Source organism: Leopardus geoffroyi, chromosome C3 (genome assembly GCF_018350155.1).
Source record: "Leopardus geoffroyi isolate Oge1 chromosome C3, O.geoffroyi_Oge1_pat1.0, whole genome shotgun sequence".
Taxonomy (NCBI): Eukaryota; Metazoa; Chordata; class Mammalia; order Carnivora; family Felidae; genus Leopardus; species Leopardus geoffroyi.
Window position 1 is genome coordinate 146,900,738 of NC_059338.1, and position 21,839 is coordinate 146,922,576.

General features: G+C 38.6%; 1 protein-coding gene and 1 non-coding gene across 2 annotated transcripts in view; one reads left to right on the top strand and one right to left on the bottom strand.

Moving 5' to 3' along the window:
• Window positions 1-21,839, bottom strand: part of RP1 (RP1 axonemal microtubule associated) — a 206,728-nt gene that overhangs the window by 132,356 nt on the left and 52,533 nt on the right. The window lies entirely within an intron of this gene.
• TRNAR-UCG lies at window positions 21,618-21,702 on the top strand. Its single transcript has one exon. It is a non-coding gene; the product is annotated as a tRNA-Arg (tRNA).

A 21,839-nucleotide genomic window follows, 5' to 3' on the forward strand; every position in this document is an offset into this window, starting at 1 on the left:
AAAACCTCATGCTGTAATCTCTGTTAAGTAGAAGCCAAGAGAAGAGTGAAACAGAAGATTTTAGGAATTTGGAGGACACCTAACCCAGCTTGCCCAGCAACATTATGGGAGAAAGAAGGTGAGGAGATAAAATTCTAAAAAAACCTTCTTAATCTTCATATCCCATTAGACCCTAATTTGAAACAGAGTAGGTTGAAGGGGTGAGTAAATGGACTGGAGAAAAACAGGATGCAGGGAATGGACAAAGAGCTTGATCAAAGACTCAAACACCATATCAAATATAGAACAACTCTACAATGTGAATAGTCCTATATATTGAAAAAAATAATAAACTTGTAGTTAATTTCTTTTCACAAAGAACTGCAGGCCCAGATGGTGAATTTTATACCAAACCTTTAAGAAAAAAAATACCAATCCTACACAAACCCCTTGAAACAGTTCCCAACTCATCACGTGAGATAAGCATTACTTCGATACCAAAGACAAAGGCATAATAAGAAAACTACAGAGCAATAACCCTCATGATTATAAATGAAAATATTCTCAACAAAATACTAGGAAATCAAGTTAACCACCATCTGCAGTTTATCCCAAGGACTGAAAGCTTTTAAACATTTGGAAATCAATCAATGTAATTCATCACATTAACAGAATAGGAGAACATGTACCTGATCACCTCAACAGACCCAAAAACAAGCATCTGGCAAAATTAAACTCCATTCATGATAGAAACTTGTTATTGAAAACGAAAGAAATGAGAAACATGTTATTGAAAACTGGAGTAAAGGGTAGTCTTGTTAGCCATGAAAGTGGCAGAGAACATGGCTGAATTGTGCTCTATTATTCAGGGGTGCAAGCAGAACTTGTAATGATGAACTTGGAGATTTAGGTGAGATTTCCAATCAACATGCAGAAACCGGGGTAGCCTGGTTTCTCCTTGCTGCTTATGGTAAAATTCAAGAGGAAAGAGATAAATTAAGGCAGGAATTGTTAAGGAAAAGGGAACATGCGCTTAATAATTCAGAAAATTCTCAACGAATCTAAATATCTGTTCTGAAAACAGAGCCAAGGACATGGCAGGAAAACTGTTTGCTAAAGAGATCAGGCATGCGATTTATGGATTCAATCAACTCTCTCATCAGAAGCCAGGAGAAAAACTTAGTTATCCAGGAAGACTCTATAGAGTACTCTTGTGCCTAATGATGGGGATTCCCATGACATCCATGGGAGACCAACAAGATTTTCAAGAATTTTATTCCAGCAGATTAAAAGGACAGAGATGTAATGAAATAAAAGAAGAATGACTCTGAGGGCCAAAGTGAGTAGAGTAACTGCTCTAGGGCAAGGCTGCCATCCTGCTGGCCAAGAAGATGGGGCTGTTCCCCTAGTAAGACTGAGGGAACAAAGCAGTACACCATAGGGGTTATTCCCAGGACTTCCAAATGAATGAAATTTGCCCTTCTGGGTTAGACTTGCTTGGGACATGTGACCCCTCTCTTCTTTCTAATTTCTCCCTTCGGGATTGGGAGTGTCGTTTTTATCTATGCCTGTCCCGCCATTGTATTTTATTATTTTTTAATGTGTATTTATTTTTGAGAGAGCAGGAGTGCAAGTGGGTGACAGAAAGAAAGAGAGGGGGACAGAGAATCGGAAGCAGACTCTGTGCTGACAGCAGACAGCCCCACATGGGGCTCGAACTCAGGAACTGTGAGACCATGACCTGAGCTGAAGTCAGACAGCTAACCGACTGAGACACCCCCCCATCACTGTATTTTAGAAGCAGAGAACTTGTTTTCTAGTTTCACAGGTCTGTGGATGGAGAGTAATTTTGGCTGAGAATGGATTATACCCAGTGTCTCACCCATACCTGATCCAGATGAAATAAAAGATGAAATTTTCAACTTTTTGAGATGATTGTATTTAGATGAGTATTTTATACTTAAAGTTGATTCTGGAATCGTTAAGACTTTAAGGACTGTTAGAGTATGGCAAATGCATTACCCACATGAGAAGGACATCAATTTTCCAGTGCCAGAGGAGAACTGTTGTAGGTTGAACTGCGTCCCCAAAAAGATATGTTCAAGTTCTTACATCTGTTATCTATGAATGTGATGTTATTTGGAAACAGTCATTACAGATACAACCAAGATGAAGTCACACTTGAGTAGGGTAGACTTCGTTAATTATAACTGGTGCTTTTATAAAAAGAGGAAAACAGACAAAGAGACACAGGGAAGAATACCAGGCAAAGACTGGAAATACAGTTGCAAATGAAAGAATGCCAAGGACTGCCGGCAGCCACCAAAAACTAAGAACAGGCAAGGAGGACTTTTTCCTCCAAAGCTCTCAGCGACACCATGAGACCACCAACATCCTGATTTCAGACTTCTAACTTCCAGAACTGTGAAAGAATAAACTCACGTTTTCAAGCCACACTGTCTCCTATAATGTGTTACGCTAGCCCTCAGAAACTAATACAAAAAGTGACAACATAAGCGAATTCTGTTATATAAATAAATATAATTCTGCAATTAAAAGGCACAAAATACGGATACAAAAAGCTGGGTGAATATCAAGCTTTATGCTGATCAGAATCTTGGTCACAAAAGAATATACACTATCTGATTCCACATAAAAGCTCCTAAGACAAACTTAGGTGCAGTTAACAAAAAGCAAATGAATTCTCTTCTGGGGCCAGGAGTGGTGCAATTACCTGCAAAGAGCACGAAGCAACTATTTGGAATGATGTAATTATCCCAGACCTTGAGTGAAGTGGCAGTTACACAAGTAAGTTCAACTGTCAAAACAAATTACACTGGAGACTTAAAATGTGTGCCTTTTGTCTATGTAAATTATACCTCAACACAATTGATTGTTTTAAATGTCAAATAAACAAAAACTTGTAAAAGCCATACTGAAATTGGTAAAGTTGGGAAAACAGCCACACAGATGAAAAAGAACTAATTTCTTTCACTTGCAAAGATCTCATACAATCAATAAAACTAAGCTAAACATGAATTTCACAATAGGAAAATGGACAATATGAATAAGTAATTCCTTAAAACACACACACACACACACACACACAAAGCAACAAAGACAGAAAATATGCTTACCCTCCCTTACAAGTAAAGATAGGCAAATCAAAACAAGACATTGTTTTTCACCTATCAGATTGGCATAAATCTTAAGTTTTAGAATATCTAGTGGCGTAAGAGTGGGCCTTCTCATACTGTTTGGCATCAGTGTACTTTCCTGAACCCTTTTTGAAGGGCAATTTGGCAACATGTATGAAAATTTACAACACATGCCCTGTCATTTAAGAGTTTTACTGCTATAATTTACTGTACAAATATACTCACAAAGATGACAAACTATGTGTGCTAAGGATATTCTTCAAGATTCCTTGGAATATTTAATATTTGGACAAACCACGTAGCTTATAATACACAGGACAAATCACAAAAAAAAGCTGCAATGAAATGCTACACAGTACAATGATTTTAAAAGAATGACTAAAGCAATACATGGCACAATTTTACATGTAATCTCAATTTTACAAATAAAAAGGATATCATAGATATATAGATACAGATGGTGACATATGCGTTTAAAATTAGGGGGAAAATTGAAGACCTCTTTGAGTAGCTTTTAGAAGTTGGACCTGGGGAAAGGTTAACTTTGCATTTTATATTTGCTTACACAAATAGATTTCTATCATACTATTTTCACCCTTTTAAATGGGCAAATATGAAAAGGGAAAAAAAAGAACTTTAAATGATGAATTACATACTATACATGAAGAGCTCTTTAGGAACATCAGAATACAGGGAAATTGTGCCTAAATTCTTCAGAGACAAAATAAGGTTTTCTGTGGTTACAAAAATCCTCTCTAGAATTATTCTTTTATGCTTCCAGAATTTCTTACAATCAACTTGCCAACTGTTCTGCCCAGTAAACTGTAAGCGACTCACAGACCAAAAATTCTTTGATGACCTACCAGCAATGTCAAACAGGAAGGACAGAACCATTCCTAGAAGTCAGTATGTTGGAACTTCAAATGCCACAGTAAATTATGTGTCTGTGGCCACAAAATAGCATGACTTTTCAATTAATTTGAATAATATCATTGTGAGGGGTGGAAAATAAGAGGAGGAGACTTTTGAGGTCACAGAAGTATACTGAGATCTACACTTTGAAACTCAGTTTTAGATAAGGTAACAACTCCTCTGTCTCAGTTTCTTTATTCAAAAAATGGAAATTATACACTCATTTGATCTTTATGAGAACTATATCAGATAAATCTGTACAGCCCATGGTACAGTGTCTGATACATAAGAGTCACTTAATAAAGGAAAGTTATTACCATTGTAATTGTCACTGAATTACCTTTTCTATCAACTAGACCATGCATTCTCAATGGTGGCAATATCACTCTCAAAGGAGGAAAACTCGTTCTTAAAGGACAAAAAGCTTAACTATTACAATAGTTTGTGGCTCTTCTAAAACTCAACTTTTTCCAACAAAATATTATTCCTTCATATTTAATTTCTTTCTTAAAAATAATGAGGGGTTCCTGGCTGGCTCAGTTGGTAGAGCATGTGACTCTTGATCTCGGGGCTGTGAGTTCAGGCCCCATGTTGGGTATAGACATTACTTAGAAATAAAATCTTTTGGGGCGCCTGGGTGGCGCAGTCGGTTAAGCGTCCGACTTCAGCCAGGTCACGATCTCGCGGTCCGTGAGTTTGAGCCCCGCGTCAGGCTCTGGGCTGATGGCTCAGAGCCTGGAGCCTGTTTCCGATTCTGTGTCTCCCTCTCTCTCTGACCCTCCCCCATTCATGCTCTGTCTCTCTCTGTCCCAAAAATAAATAAACATTGAAAAAAAAAATTAAAAAAAAAAAGAAATAAAATCTTTTTTTCAAAAGGCAATAATGAAAAGAAAGTTGGGAAAGAATGAATTAAGCTAATGACTTGCTTAAGAATTACATACAAATACTGTTATCAGCTTTGTAAATTTCAAAGAATCAAATGTTTATACAAATTAAAATTAATATCCTGAAGTATAAAACTACAGAAATAGTGCCTGTTCCCATCTACAAACCTGAAGGATTACAATTCATATATGCAGCAATAAAAAGAAACATAAAAGAAAGGGGATCGGCCTTCAGGACATAGTTATGTAGACAGCAGGGTCTATAAGGAAATTTACATTGGTGACTGTTAGCCAAATATAAATCACAAATACTTGGAATTAAACCATTGGAAATCTTATTCCAAGCAAAGCAACAAGCAAAGAGTGTTTAATCTCAGCTACTATTGTTTGAAGAAGATTGACTGTATGAAATCAGAAGTAGCCATAAAATAACTTCTGAGTAGTCAGAGATAGAACTAATAGAAAAGAACTGTTTCTTCAATCATGCCACAAAAGGCTTTCTTTTTGCTTTCTCCCTCCTAAAGTAGCAAAATACCAATTTGAAAGCCAAAGACAAAAATGGACTGCTTTAAAAATGGACAGGATCATTGTGTACGGTCCTCTGTTGCACTGTTTTACACACTAAGTTGACCTGACTGCTGAGTTCTTCGATGGTCTCTATTTTCATCAAGGACTACAAGGACCAAGACCTACTTCAATGGCTCTGTAGTCAGCAGTGAGGGAAAATTCCAAGCTAGCTACTCTGGGCTTTGGTTTCTAGCTATGGTTTGAACAGAGTATGACGAGGGGAGAAATAAAAGAACATAGAGTAACCAAAGCCATTTTAAAAGAGAACAAAGTTGGAAAAAATCACACTATCTGGTTCCAAAACTTACTATGAAGCTATAGTAATCAAGACAGTATATTTGGGCATACAAATAGGAACAAAGATCAGTGAAATAAAACAGGGAATACAGAAAATACTCCCACATATATATGGTTGACTGATTTTCAACAAAAGACTATCCTTTCCAATTCAAAGTATTTCAATGGGAAAAGTATTCCCTTTTAAACAAAAGGTGATGGAATAATTGGGTATCCATATGAAACAAAATGAGCCCTGCCCCTTACTTCCTACCATATGCAAAAAAATAACTTTAAATGGGTCAAACAGACCCAACATAAGAACTAAAACTAAAAAATTCCTAAAACACAGAAGTAAATCCCATGACTGGGGCCAGGCAGAGGTTTCCCAGATAGAGTTTGAAAGACATAAACCACAAAAAGAAAATAACTGAACTTTACCAAAATTAAAAACTTTTGCTTATTGAAAGTCTCACCATTTAAAAAAAAAAAAAAGGAAGAAAAGGCCAGCTATAGACTGAGAGAAAATATCCGTAAAACCTATATCTGAATATGTTGTGCCCAGAATACACGACTAGGACTACAAGCGCCCAACAGAAGAGTTGAAAAGACACTGTACCACAAAAGACAGGTCAACGGCAAACATTAATAGTCACTAGAGAAATGCAAATCAAAACCACAAAGAGACATCACTAAACACACACTGAAATGAAAGGACCGATAATACCCAGTACAAATGAGAATACAGAGCAACTGGAATTCTCATACACTGCTGGTGGGGACATGAAAAGGTACAGCCGCTTGTGAAAACAGTTGGCAATTTCTGATAAAGTTAAACATACAACCTAGCAATTTCACTTCTAGATATTTACCTAGGAGAAATAAAAGCATGCCCTGTAAAAGGACTTATATATGAATGTTTACATAACTTATGTTCATAATAGCTAAAAACTAGAAATAATACAAATAAATGTCCTTTAACTGGTGAATGGATAAACAAACATATAATGGCATAACACTCCAGCAATGAAGAGAAACTGCTGATTCAGGTTAACAATATTAATGAATCTCAAAAGCATTTTGCTAAGTGATAGAAGCAGACATCAAAGATTACATTCCATATGATACTGTTAACACAGCAGTCTAGAAAAAATATGAAACTTACGGAAAATAAATCAGTGGTTTCCAAGGAGACTGACTGCAAGGGGGCATGAAAAACCTTTCTGGGGTGATGTACATATTCTAGATCTTGACTGTACTGGTTACAGGACTGCATATTTGTCAAAACCATTAAAACATAGGCAAAATTGGAGGGTTTATTAAATGTAAGTTATACCTGAATAAAGCGGGATTTTTTTTTAGAAAAGAGAGAAAAAAGGAAAACAGGAAAGAAAAATTGAGGGACTAATTCAGAGATTCATCATCTTCAGGTGATATTCATAGTGGGAAATCTAAAATGAAAGGACAAAGAAACAGTTATAAAACAAATCTCCGGAACTGAAGAACATGAGGTACTAAATGCTTAGTATAGCAAATGAAAAATATACTTACACCAATGTGCATCTTTGTGAAATTTCAGAATACCAGAATAAACAGAAGGTCCTAAAAGATTTTTGGAAAGAGAGTCAAATAGATTGAAGCAGAAATGAGAATGGCTTAGTACTTTTCACATTGGGTTGGAAGATAAAGACAAATGAAGAAAGCTTTCAAAATCTTATTTCCAACCTATAATGCTGTATCACTTTTGTCAGTTAAATATAAGAACAGAACAAAGGTAGCTTCACATATTTAAGATCTCCCAAAATTTTACCTTCTGTGCATTCTTCCCTATAAACTATCAGAGAATTTGTTCTATCAAAACTAATACCTAAACTAATAGTAGAATGTGGGTTTCAAGAAATAGGACATTCAGTATAGAGAGGAAAAGATTCCCAGGATGTTGCTGAAGAAAAGCTTCAGAATGATAGGTGTGGAGAGCAAACATTCCGTCTTGGATGAAAAGAGATGGGGTAGGGTATGAAGGAACTTTAAGAAGAATGCCTCCAAGACAACTAATGTCCCCAAGGAGGGAAAAATAGAATAAAAGAACTGACACACACATCTATGTTGATAACAGATTAACAGCCCTGGAGAAGGACTGTAATGAATGCGTGATAATCAATTTTTAACTTCAGGGAAAACAAGAAGTAGTCAAGAAAGGAAATACAGTCAAAGCACATAAAGCGGCTCAATTTAGAAACAGTATTTACATGGCAATTAAAATAAAAACTCTGAATAGTGATTTTTTTTAAATGTTTATTTATTTTTGACAGAGAGAGACAGAGCATGAGCAGGGGAAGGGCAAAGAAAGAGGGAGACACAGAATCTGAACCAGTCTCCAGGCTCTAAGCTATAAGTATAGAGCCCAGTGTGGGGCTCGAACCCACGAACCGGAGATCATTACCTGAGCCAAAGTTGGATGCTTAACCAACTGAGCCACCCAGGTGTCCTGATTTTTAAAAATTATGGGGCGCCTGGGTGGCGCAGTCGGTTAAGCGTCTGACTTCAGCCAGGTCACGATCTCGCGGTCCGGGAGTTCGAGCCCCGCGTCAGGCTCTGGGCTGATGGCTCAGAGCCTGGAGCCTGTTTCCGATTCTGTGTCTCCCTCTCTCTCTGCCCCTCCCCCGTTCATGCTCTGTCTCTCTCTGTCCCAAAAATAAATAAACGTTGAAAAAAAATTTTTTTTAAATAAATAAATAAATAAATAAATAAAATAAAAATTATAACATTATTGGGAGGAACAGGGACAGAAGTAGAAGGTGGGAAATCAATAAATAAAATCTAAAATTGAAAAAAATCAGTATTTTCCTAAATAAATAACAGAAGAAAGAGTTAAAAGTTTTAAAAAGTAGATGCCTCTATGGAGTCGGAATTAGGTATGTAAAAGGTCAGAAAGTGGTCTACTATTTTTTATTTTGAGGCTTGTATTTCCTTTTTTTTTTTTTTAATGTTTATTTTCAAGAGACAGAGAGAGAGAGAGAGAAGAGGGGCAGAGAGAGAGGGAGACACAGAATCAGAAGCAGGCTCCAGGCTCTGAGCTGTCAGCACAGAGCCTGACGCAGGGCTCGAACTCACGGACTGTGAGATCATGACCTGATCCGAAGTCAGACACCTAACCGACGGAGCCACCCAGGCATCTCTTGAGCCTTGTACTTCTGACTTTTCAAAACTAATTATACATGTATAACTTTAATAAAAGATAAAAATATAAGAGGAAGGATTCACCATTCAAAGAACTGAGCCGGATAATCGGCCAGTGCAGACCTACTATGTGGTTTTGGCTCTTATTGCCCTACAGAAACTAGTGGACCAGCTGTCTGCAGATACCTGCCAACTAGCAGTCCCGGAGGATCCCATTCCTATCTCATTCAAGACCACTCAAGGGTTAAGTCAGTGCCATCAAGATGTTCCATATCACTCCACATCCTTCATATCAATTAGACACTTTGTGTTAACCCAACTTAGCCCACATTAAAGCCTATGCTAGAATTACACCTGGTGGACCGCCAACAAGGTGTATCAGGCTGATTCCAATAATAACCTTTTGAAGGAATCGAGTGGCAGCCTGAAACCACATAGCGCTATACTATATCGTACCTTCCAGAAGGGTGGAAAGAGGGAGCATAAGTTCAATGAAATATAGGCCAGAGCTCAGTATGCACATCGGTGTAAAATAATGAGCGAACAGAGAGAAAGTAAGCAACGCCATGAAATAACAAATCTACAGAGCTTTCTGTTGGTCCAAGTCATTCTATTTTTTTGACAGAATTCCCACTGCCTTACATTTAAACGTGAGTATTCCCAACATCATATAAATGCGGTGGAATTACTCCTTTGAATTTTCTACACCACATTCATAAGAATACATGGGATATTTTTTGCACATAAGTATGTATGTGTGTGTATGTGTACTCCTTTATGTGGATATATAGAATTAAATGTCACTTATTTCTTATTAGCCATTTTCAGTCTTAATGTAATAAAATTCCTGCAATGTACAAGTCATGTTTCTCCATGAATCTAACGTCCTAATTTATTTGGTTATACTGATTCACCTTTAGCTTTAAGCACTCTTATTTATGTAGTTGTCTATAGATTCCAGCGATCCATCAATATTACTCTGACAGGAGAGACATCGCCAAGATGATGGAGTAGGAGACCCCGTCTCCATCCTCCCACAAAGATCAACAATTAGACAGCTATCCAAGCAAAAACAACTCTGGGAGAGCTCAGGAATCCACTTGAGCAACTTCAGCAACAGAGTGAACCAAACCCCTGAAAATAACCACACAAAAAGGAAAATACAGCTTCATTTGGTCTATATCATCTCATCACCCAGGACACCACAGCCCAGCACCAATAGGAAACGCCACAGCGACAAAGAATTTCCCTCACCAGGAAAGGGAGAGCGGGGTGAACCAACAGCTCCCCCAGCCCTTTGGGGCACCACCTGAAAGACCCACTTTGGTTTCACCCCACCTAGAGACTGGTAAGGCTGAGACGTACAGAGATGGCGAGGAACAAGGACTAAGAACAGGGGCTCCCAGTATAAGCCCTGTGGCCCAAGTGCGATCAGGGTTTCAACTGACCTGCTCCCCAGAGGATCTCAGCAGCTTTCACCACTGAAGAGATCAATGGTCAGCACAGCCCCCACAGACCCCCTCCAGATTTCACCAGTTCTGCCCCTCAGGCACTTGTGTTTAAACGTACCAGCCACCCGATCCCTTCCCCACTGCCTCCCACCCACCCCTTCTGAAGACTGGGATCCACACCAGCAGCTAACGCACAGGCCTGTAAAGCTGTGCGAGCGCAAGATGCCAGTCTAGACGTTTGTGGCTGACCTCCACCACGTACGCTCAGGGCCAGCATCTCTGGCTACGTACCTGCTCTCAAAGAGCCTGCCTCTTGTCACCAGGCTCTACTGCCACATGTAGGCCCACGGCAAGTTCTTGGTGCCACGGCACTGCACGCTGACCGCCAAGGCCCCTACGGCTATCTGTAGGCCCAGATTCAGTCTGATTTCTAGTCACCAGCCTGAGCCACTGGGCTCACCTGTGGCGAGCCAGAGGTGCCAGCTGTGCACCTGAATGCTACCAGCCCAACCCTCACCATGGCCTCCACTGCCACGTGCATGCCTGTGGGAATACCCTGCAGCCACGGGGTGCACGCCAACAGACAGACCCACTGACGATTGTGGGCCTGATTCCAACCCAATTTCCTGTCACTGGCGTGCACCACCAGGCTCACTGTGCTTCTGCATGCTCTCAGCCTGACTCCTGACAAAGAGCCTCCACTGCTGGGCAACCAAGGTGAGACCCAGCGGCCACGGTAGTGCATGCCAGCAGCCAGGGTCCACCTAGCTATTTGATAAAACACACACACACACACACACACACACACACACACACACACTCTCAGAAATAAAATTTTTTAAAGTGTATTTTTAAAAGTCATGGACACTAATGGCTTTTCTGAAAAAAAGAACTAACGTGATAGTTCGGAAAGAAAAATTAGGAGAATCATGGGCTCACCTTGCTCCATGGACAAACTAAGATAACAGCTCTATCTGTACAACTAACTCTGAAAATGACCTGTAGCAGAACAGACCTTCCACAGTTAGTTGTGGAGAAAAGGCCATATCAAAAAAGGTACGAGGGGCAAAGACACAGTTGGGAACTAAACTCCTGGCAGGACTACCCACAAACAGGAGGGACGCCCCAAGCACAGAGAAGCAAAAGGATCAGACCCCACACTAAGCACCCCAGGCACTGGGGACCTGCACTGGAAAAGATGAGTCTCCAAAACATCTGGTTTGGAAAAACAGTAAGGCTTAACTTTGGGCGCTTTAAAAATCAGGGGTGCTTGGGTGGCTCAGTCACTTGTTCATGATCTCACAGTGGGGTGGGTTCGAGCCCCACGTCGGGCTCTGTGCTGACAGCTCAGAGCCTGGAGCCTGCTTCGGATTCTGTGTCTCCCTGTCTCTCTGCCCTTCCACTCGTGCTCTGCCTCTCAACAATAAATAAACGTTAAGAAAAATTTTAATAAATAAAGAAAAATCAGTAGGGCTTAACTCCAATAAGTCTACAAATTAGTGAGCTTAATGCCAAAAGAGCTAGAGGACAATAGGAAACTGAGTCTCTACTCTTTAAATATCCAGCATAATAAATAACTCAGCCTTAGACACAGCAAAGCAGCAGCATTTTGAAAATCACCTGAGCTATATGTGAAGGTTTACCAACTAATCTTGGAATGTGTGCTGGAGGGGTAGGGATCTTCAAGAGATTTTTCCAGAAACAAAAGTGCTGCCAGACGCCATTTCTCTTTCCCACCCCCCAGTCTAGATAGCCAGATGTTTGTGGGAGCCAGTGCTGACATGCTCCTATCTACTTTGTTAGCACCACATGCCCTACCCCAGCGTTCCATTGCGGACCGCCCCACCCAACCTACCTGCCTTAGCAGCATCCCTCCAAAGCAGCTCCTGCCCAGCCACACCACGTGAGGATCCCTGGCAGGAACCAAGAAGGTGGGGAGGGGATAGATAACCCAGACACCAGTGAGCCCTGCAGCTCTCATAGCCCAGCCTCCGGGCCCTGTCCTTCGGTGCAGCTGCAGCTGAGGTGGGAAGCAAACTGCAGACAGCTAGTCGTACTGCTGGCCCCATCCACCAAAGAGCCTAGAGTGACGTCAGACAGGCCTCTCAACAGCACGAGGACCCTGCCCGGGGCACCCACAGGGGGCAAAATGGGTCACCGCAACTGAGTTAGGCTGAAGGCAACAGTGGCTCAGTCACAAGAGTAGCATGCAACCCACACAGGACACCAACAGTGCCTGATTCTAGAGACCAGGAAGGACTGTGCTAACAGATAACTCGTGACCTAGTCTTCTACACAAGACCACTACTCTCAAGACCAGCAGCTGTAGCTGATCTGTTCAATACACAAAAACAGAGTTAGACAAAATGAGGAGACAAAGAAATGTGTCACAAATGAAAGAACAAGACAAAAATCCCCGCAAAAGAGCTAAATGAAACAAGGATAAGCAATATGCCTAATAAAAAATTCAGAGTAATAGGGGTGCCTGGGTGGCACAGTCGGTTGAGCGTCCGACTTCAGCCAGGTCACGATCTCACGGTCCATGAGTTCGAGCCCCGCGTCGGGCTCTGGGCTGATGGCTCAGAGCCTGGAGCCTGTTTCCGATTCTGTGTCTCCCTCTCTCTCTGCCCCTCCCCCGTTCATGCTCTGTCTCTCTCTGTCCCAAAAATAAATAAACGTTGAAAAAAAAATTAAAAAAAAAAATTCAGAGTAATTGTCGTAAAAATACTCACTGGACTTGAGAAAAGAGTGGATCTCAATGAGGACTTCAACAATGAGCTAGAAAGAACGAGTCAGACCTGAAGAGTTCAAGAAGTGAAATTTGAAAGTACACTAGAGGTGATTAAAAGCAGACTAAAGGATGCAGAAAGATAAATTAGTAATCTGGAAGACAGAGCGATAGAAAGCAACTAAGCTGAACAGCAAAAAGAAAAAAGAATAATAAAAAATTAGAAAAGGTTAAGGGAGGCCAGTGACATCATCAAGCATAATAACATTAACATTATGAGACCCTCAGAAGGAGAAGAGACAAAGGGACAGAAAACTTATTTGAAGAAATAGCTGAAAACTTCCCTCATCTAAGAAAGGTAACAGTCATCCAAGTCCAAGAAGCACAGAAGCCCCTAACAAGATGAACCCAAGGAGAGCCACACCAAGATATGTAATAATTAAACTGACAAAAAATAATGATAGAAAATGTTTAATGTGGCAAGAAGAAAGAAACAGTTACATACAAGGAAATCCCATAAGGTTATCAGCAGATTTTTCAGCAGAAACTCTGCAGGCCAGCAGGAAGTGGCATGATACATTTTAAGTGCTAAAAGGAAGAAACCTCTAACCAAAAATACCCTATCCACCAAGGCTGCCATTCATAATGGGCAAGACAAACAAGTTAAAAGGAGCTCATCACCATTAAACAGGCTTATAAGAAATGTTAAAGGGAATGCTTTCAATGGTAAGCAAAGACCATAACTAGAAGAAAATTATGAAAAGAAAAAGTTCCACAGGTAAATATAAACTATAGTAAAGGTAGTAAATTAATCATTTATAAAACCAGTATGAAGGTTAGAATACAAAAGCAGTGTAATCGATTATGACTGTATCTAAAAAAAATCAGTCAAGGGATACATAAAAAGATGCAAAATATATGGAGGAATAACATGGAGGAATAACAACTTAATGCTTTTAGAATGTGTTCAAACTTAAGCAACCCTCAACTTAATACAGACTGCTATACACATAAGATGTTATATGAGAACCCAGTGGTAACAACAAATCAAAACCTATAATACATAAAAAATAAAGACAAAGAAAGATAAACATAACACTAAACAAAGCCATCAAACCGAAGGGAATACAGAAGAAAGAAAGAAAGAAAGAAAGAAAGAAAGAAAGAAAGAAAGAAAGAAAGAAAGAACTACAAAATAATCAGAACACTAACAAAATAGCAATACAATTTGACATACCCATCATTAAATTTTTTTATGCTTATTTATTTTGAGAGAGACAGACAGCAGGGAGGAGCAGAGGGAGAGGGAGACAGGGAATCCCAAGCAGTCTCTGTGCTGCCAACTGAGATCCCAAAGGGGGGCTTGAACCCACGAACCACGAGACCATGACCCGAGCCAAAACCAAGAGTCAGACGCTTAGCCAACTGAGCTACCCAGCACCCCAAATTGCTTTAAATGAACTAAATGCTCCATTCAAAAGACATAGTGTGACTAAATGGATTAAAAAAAAAAAAACTCATCTAATATGTTGCCTATGAGAGACTCACTTCAGACCTAAAGACACACACAGACAGAAAAACATGTACTGTGTAAACGGAAGCAAAAAAAGCCTGGGGGAGCAATGCTTATTAAACAAAATGAAGTTTAAAACAAAGACTGTAGCAATAGACAAAGAGAGCACTACACAAGGATAAATCTACCGAACAAGAGGATATAACAACTGTGAACATCTATGCACCCAACACAAAATGCCTAAACACATAAAGCAAACATTAAGAGATATCAAAAGAGAAATTGACAGTAATAAAATCATAATGGGGGACTTTAACGCCCCACTTCCATCAATGGATAGATCATCCAGACAGAAATTCAACAAAGAAACAGTGGCTTTGAATGACACATTAAACCAGATGGGCCTAACAAATAGGTACAGAACATTCCATCCAAAGCCAGCAGAATACACTGGTAACTTTTCAAGTGTGCACAGACCATTAACCAGGATAGATAACATAGTAGGCCACAAAACAAGTCTCAAAAAAATTAAGAATACTAAAATTATATCAAACATTTATTCTGACCACAATAGCATGAAACTAGAAATCAATTATAAGAAAAAATCTGAAAAGAACACAAATACATGGAGACTAAACAACATGCAACTAAACAATAATGGGTCAACCATAAAATCAAAGAGGAAACCAAAAAACGCATGGAGACAAATGAAAATGAAAAGATAATGATCCAAAATCTTTTGGACAAAGCAAAAGAAGGTCTGAAAGAAAAGTTTATAGTGATACAGGCTTATCTCAAGAAACAAGAAAAATATCAAATAAACAACCTACTCTTACACCAGAGGAGCTAGAAAAAGAAGAATAGTCAAATCTAGTAGAGGGAAAAAATACTAAAGATAAAAGCAAAACTGAATGAAATAGAGACTAACAGAATAACAGAAAAAAAAAAAACCAATGAAACTAAGAGCTGGCTATTTTACAAGATCAAGAAAATTGATAAACCTTTAGCTGGATTCGTCATAAAAACAGACAGACACATAGAGAAAAGACTCAAATAAACTCAAAAATGGAAAAATAACAACCAACACCACAAAAATACAAAGAATTACAAGAAAATATTATGAAAACTTAGATGCCAACAAATTGGACAACCTAGAAGGATAAATTACTAGAAACGTATAATCTCCTAAAACTAAATCAGAGAGAAATATAAATTTTGAAGGGACCAATTACTAGTAATGACATTGAATCAATAATCAAAAATCTCCCAACAAAGCCCAGCACCAGATGGTTTCACAGGCGGAATCTACCAAACGTTTAAAAAATAGTTAATACCTATTCTTTTCTATTCCAAAAGACAGAGGAGAAAAAGTTCCCAGTTTGTTCTACAAGGTCACCATTATCCTGATACCAAAGCCAGACAAAAGCACTACAAAAAAAGAACAAAAAAAAAAAAACAAAAACAAAACTACAGGCTAGTATCTCTGATAAACGTAGATGCAAAAATCCTCACCAAGTATTAGCAAACCAAATTCAACAATATATTTTTAAGAAGTATTTACAACAATCAAATGGGATTTATTCCAGGGATAAAAGAATCGCCCAATATTCACGAATACATCACACTAACAAGAAGAAAGAAAAATAACATTTGATCATCTCAATAGATGCATAAAAACATCTAATAAAATACAACAACTGTTCATAATTTAAAAAAAAAAAAAACAAAACTCTCAGGGCACCTGAGTGGCTCAGTCGGTTAGGCATCTGACTTCAAGCTCAGGTCATGATCTCGCAGTCCGTGAGTTCGAGCCCCGCTTCTGGCTCTATGCAGACACCTGAGAGCCTGAAGCCTGCTTATGATTCTGTGTCTCCCACTCTCTCTGCCCCTCCCCCACTCATGCTCTGTCTCTCTCAGTTTCAAAAATGAATAAATGTTAAAAAAAAAATTTTTTTAATTTTAAAAAAGCTCTCAACAAAGTGGGTTTAGAGGGAACATACCTCAACATAATAAAGACCACATATGACAAACCCACAGCTAACATCATAATCAATGGTGTAAACATGAAATTTTTTCCTCTAAGATCAGGAATAAGACAATAAAGTCCACTCGCACCACTTTTATTCAACATAGTACTGAAAGTTCTAGCTGCAGCAGTCAGACAAGAAAAAGAAATAAAAGATATCCAAATAAGTAAATAATAGGTAAATCTGTAACTATTTGCAGATGACGTGATACTATATTTAGAATACCCCAGTCTCCAACAAAAAACTATTGAACTGGTGAATGAACTCACTGAAGTTTCAAAATACAAAACTAACACACAAAAATCAGTTGCATTTCTATACACTAGTAACAAAGTAGCAGAAGGAGAAATCAAGAAAACAATCTCATTTACAACTGTACCAAAAAAAAAAAAAAAAAAAAAAAAAACCTAAGAATAAATTTAACCAAGGAGCTGAAAGACCTGTTCTTTGAAAAGTATAGAACACTGAACACAGAAATGAAAGAAAACAAATGGAAAGATACTCCATCCTCATGGATTGGAAGCATTAATATTGGTAAAATGTCCATGCTACTGAAAGCAATCTATAGATTCAATGCAATCCCGATCAAAATACCAACAGCATTTTTCACAGAACGAGAACAATACTAAAATTTGTATGGAACTACAGAAGACCTCAAATAACCAAAGCAGTCTTGAGAAAGAACAACGTTGGAGGTATCTCAATCCCAGATTTCAAGATATACTACAAGCTACAGTAATCAGAACAGTATGGTACTGACACGAAAACAGACACATAGATCAGTACAACAGAATAGAGAGGGCAGAAATAAACCCACACCTATATGATCAATTAATCTACAACAAAGGAGGCAATAATACACCGTCGGGAAAAGACAGTCTTAAATAAATGGTGTTAGAAAATTGGAGAGCTACATACAAAGGAATGGAACTAAACCACTTTCTTACACAATACATAGCAATAAACTAAAAATGTATTAAAGACCTAAACGTGAGAACTGCAACCATAAAATTCCTTTAAAACAAAACAACAACCAAAAAAAGGCATTCATCTCTTGGACATCGCTGTTACCAACATTTTTCTAGCTATGTCTTCTCAGGCAAAGGAAACAGCAGCAAAAAACTATTGGGACCATACCAAAATAAAAAAGTTTTGCACAGCAAAGGAAACCATCAACACAACAAAAAAAGGCAATGCAGTGAACTGAAGGAGATACTTGCAAATGATATATCTAATGAGGGGTTAATATCCAAAACATATAAAGAACTTACAACTCAACACCAAAAAAATAAATAATCTGATTAAAAATGGGCAGAGAACCTTAATAGTTATTTTTCCAAAGATGACCAAGAGATACTTGAAAGATATTCAACATCACTAATCATCACGGAAATGCAAATTAAAACCACAATGAAACATCACCTCGTGCCTGTCAGAATGGCTAGTATTAAGAAAATAAGAAGTAAGTTTTAGCAAGGACGTGGCGAAAAGGGAACCTTCGAGTGGTGAAGGGAACATGGCGAAAAGGGAACCTCCATCTACTGGTGGAGATGTCAATTGGTGCAGCTGCTGTGGAAAACATTACAGAGGTTCTCAAAAACATTAAAAATAGAAATACAATATGACCCAGTAATGCCACCAAAGGAAACAAAAACAGTAATTCAAAAAGATATATGCACCCCTATGTCTATTGCAGCATTATTTACAATAGTCAAGATACGGAAATAATCCAAATGTCCAACAACAGATGAATGGATAAAGGAGTGGTATACACATGCACAGAATATTATTCAGCCATAAAAAAGAATGAGACCTTGCCATGTGCAACAACATGGATGCACCTGGGAGGCACTACACTAAGTGAAATAAGTTAGTTAGGGAAAAACAAATACCGTATGATTTCATTTATATGTAGAATCTAAAAAACAAAACAAGCCAAAACAGCAGAAATAGACCCATAAACACACAAAAAAACTGGTGGTTGCCAGAGGGCAGGGGGGAGGGAGAGGGGCAAAATGGGATGGGAGAGGTAGGTACAGGCTTCCAGTTATGGAATGAATAAGTCACAGGGATAAAAGGTACAGCACAGGGAATACAGTTGGTGGTATTGTAATAGTGTTATATGGTGACAGATGGTAGCTACAACTTCTAGAGAGCATAGCATATAGAGTTGTCAAATCACTATGTTGTGTGCCTGAAACTAATATAACATTGTGTGTTAGCTATACCTCAATTTTTTAAAAGGGTAACAAAACGTAAATTGTAAATAAAAAACAAACCAGCTTGGGGCGCCTGGGTGGCGCAGTCGGTTAAGCGTCCGACTTCAGCCAGGTCACGATCTCGCGGTCCGTGAGTTCGAGCCCCGCGTCGGGCTCTGGGCTGACGGCTCAGAGCCTGGAGCCTGTTTCCGATTTGTGTCTCCCTCTCTCTCTGACCCTCCCCTGTTCATGCTCTGTCTCTCTCTGTCCCAAAAATAAATAAACGTTGAAAAAAAAAAAAAAAAAAAACCAGCTAAAATGTATTAAGCACATTGTAACGTTTTTACAATCATTCCCTGAAGTGATCCTCTCACAACAATCTTGTAAGGTAGCTACGTCATAAAACCTTTAAAGTGGTGGTCCCATTTTACAGATGAGAAAACTAACAAAATGAGTGTCACAAACATGAAACATGGCTTTGAAACCTCAATATAAACCCTGAAAACGGGACATGTGCTTTATGTCACTGAAAGATTAAGATATCTGAAAACTTCATGTAGAAATCACTGAACCAATGCCTCATTAACTTAGTTTCAACTTGAGTTCGGATTTGGGGCTGTCCCCACTCTCTCAAAATTCACCTTTCCTTGGGATCAACTCTGAGGATTCTTGGACAGGTTGCATTTTTAATATCACCTCTACTTTTGAACTTCAGCTCCTTGCTACTAACAGAATATTTCCTCTAATTCTGATTCTTGATATGCCCTCTGGGTTTAAGACTTGTGGGGGAGGGGAGTTGTACAAATGGATCCTCAGTTTTCTTTGAAGCAGAAGCAAACTGCCCAGAGTGTGTCCCAGTCTTGGATGCACTCCCTTTGGCCTTGCGAGCCTCCTTCTGAGTGCTGCAACGGAGCTGCTGGCAAAGCATAGCACAGCTGACATCTTGTGGGCATAAACAGTAATTACACCGTTCCACCTGGATTCCAAGATTCTGAACTTGGCTGTATTCTCCAAAACACAATAGGCTAGCACTTCATTTTTAAAGCAAAAGCCAAGTCGGTGTAACATTCTTAAATTTCTTCTGAAGCTTCATTTAGTCTTCTACCTCTCAATGCAAGTCTCGTGAAAAATAAATTTAATCATTTGAATGTTGAAAGAAAAAAATCACTTTCACGGACCTTTTTAATGATTTAAATATTGCTTCATAAAATACAAACAACTCAGTTCTATCCCTCAGCCTCTTTGCATATCTCCCTACATGTGTGGATCTGAAGATAAGGGGTAAAGAAAAAGCATTCTGTAACCATCCAACACACATTTACTAGGTGCTTACCATGTTCCACGCAACATGCTAGAACTGGGAGAGAAACATGATATAAGATGTGATTTCAAATCTCAGAATTCAATGCATATCAACCCATTTATCTTAAATAAGAACATTACCCAGTCGTGCATTACCAATTCATGTATGTCAGTCTCAACTTCTTTTTCCCAATATCATCTGGGCCCCGCCGGTAGTGTTATTATAGTAATGTAACGTATGTACTAAAACCGCTAAAAATCATATGCTACATGCCATATTTTCCCAAAAGTTCCCAGCTATTGTGATTTCCCCAATTTCCTTGATACATCTAAATATCGTTCTCTTTCTGAATTAAAGAGAAAAATAATTTCCTTCTCTCTCTTCTTTGGGGAGAGCACTAAATAATTTTTTAAACATTTTACCACTCTTTCCTCATACAAAAAGAACAAAGGTATAGTAAAAGTAGCAGATTTTCAAGCACAAAGGGCTGGGTTCAAATTCTGGCATGATACTGTGCACCACTGATGAAAATACTTTACCTGCCTGCTCTAGATTCTGTCACCTATAAAAAGGGAATAGCAAAGCCAAACTCACAGTCTTTATGAGCACAGAAGGATTACATTTAATAAATCTGTCAGACTACCACAGACACTACTATAAAGTACGCACAAAATGAATTCTTCTCCCCTATTATTTCTCCACAATTTCAGCCCTTTTATGTCAACAAAATTCTCATTGGTCATTACCGAAGCTAACGTAACACCACAGCTTCCACTTTTCAATGGGAAAAGCATTATCACTTAATGTAAAAAAAGCATACTCTATGTAGAGGCAGTCTTTATCTGGTGAAATAGCAACTCATATTTTTTATGGATTTATGGCTCACGCTGAACTGATATTTTTTTATGTAATTAGTTACCTTTAATTACTCAATGCCAAATTTATTTTAGCACCTCCATATGTGGCTCCAAAAAACATTAATTGTTCTACTCTGAGTCAGTTTCAGACAAGAAACATAGACTCCAATGATTTATAAGACTTGTTTCTATACCATCATATAATCATTAGGTGTAAGGAATTTTACTTAAAAGGTTCCCTGGATAAATCCCAGGCAAAATACCCCATGTATTCAAAACAAGCAATTTATAGTCTAATCAAGTTTATTTATCCTTCTAGACATGTTTTTATTCATATCTAATTAAATTTCTTATTTATGCAGCTCGACATAAAAAAAAAACATGTCAAATTCTTCACAGCAGTTCTTCAATGCTGAGAATTTTAAAGTCACCTTTCTCTTTTCTTTTCCAAGTTAAAATCATTCCAGCTCCTTTAATTTTTCTTCACAGAGCATACTTTAAGTTTTTCCTTGTTTTTTTTTTTTTCTGATTTACTTGGATTTCTTGACATTTTACTAATGTATAAAAGATTATAATTTCAGGGCGCCTGGGTGGCTCAGTTGGTTGAGCATCTGACTTCGGCTCAGGTCATGATCTCACGGTCCATGGGTTCAAGCCCCATGTCAGGCTCTGTGCTGACAGCTCAGAGCCTGGAACCTGCTTCCGATTCTGTGTCTCCCTCTCTCTCTGCCCCTCCCCTGCTCATGCTATGTCTGTCTCTGTCTCAAAAATAAATAAAAACATTAAAATATATATATATTATAATT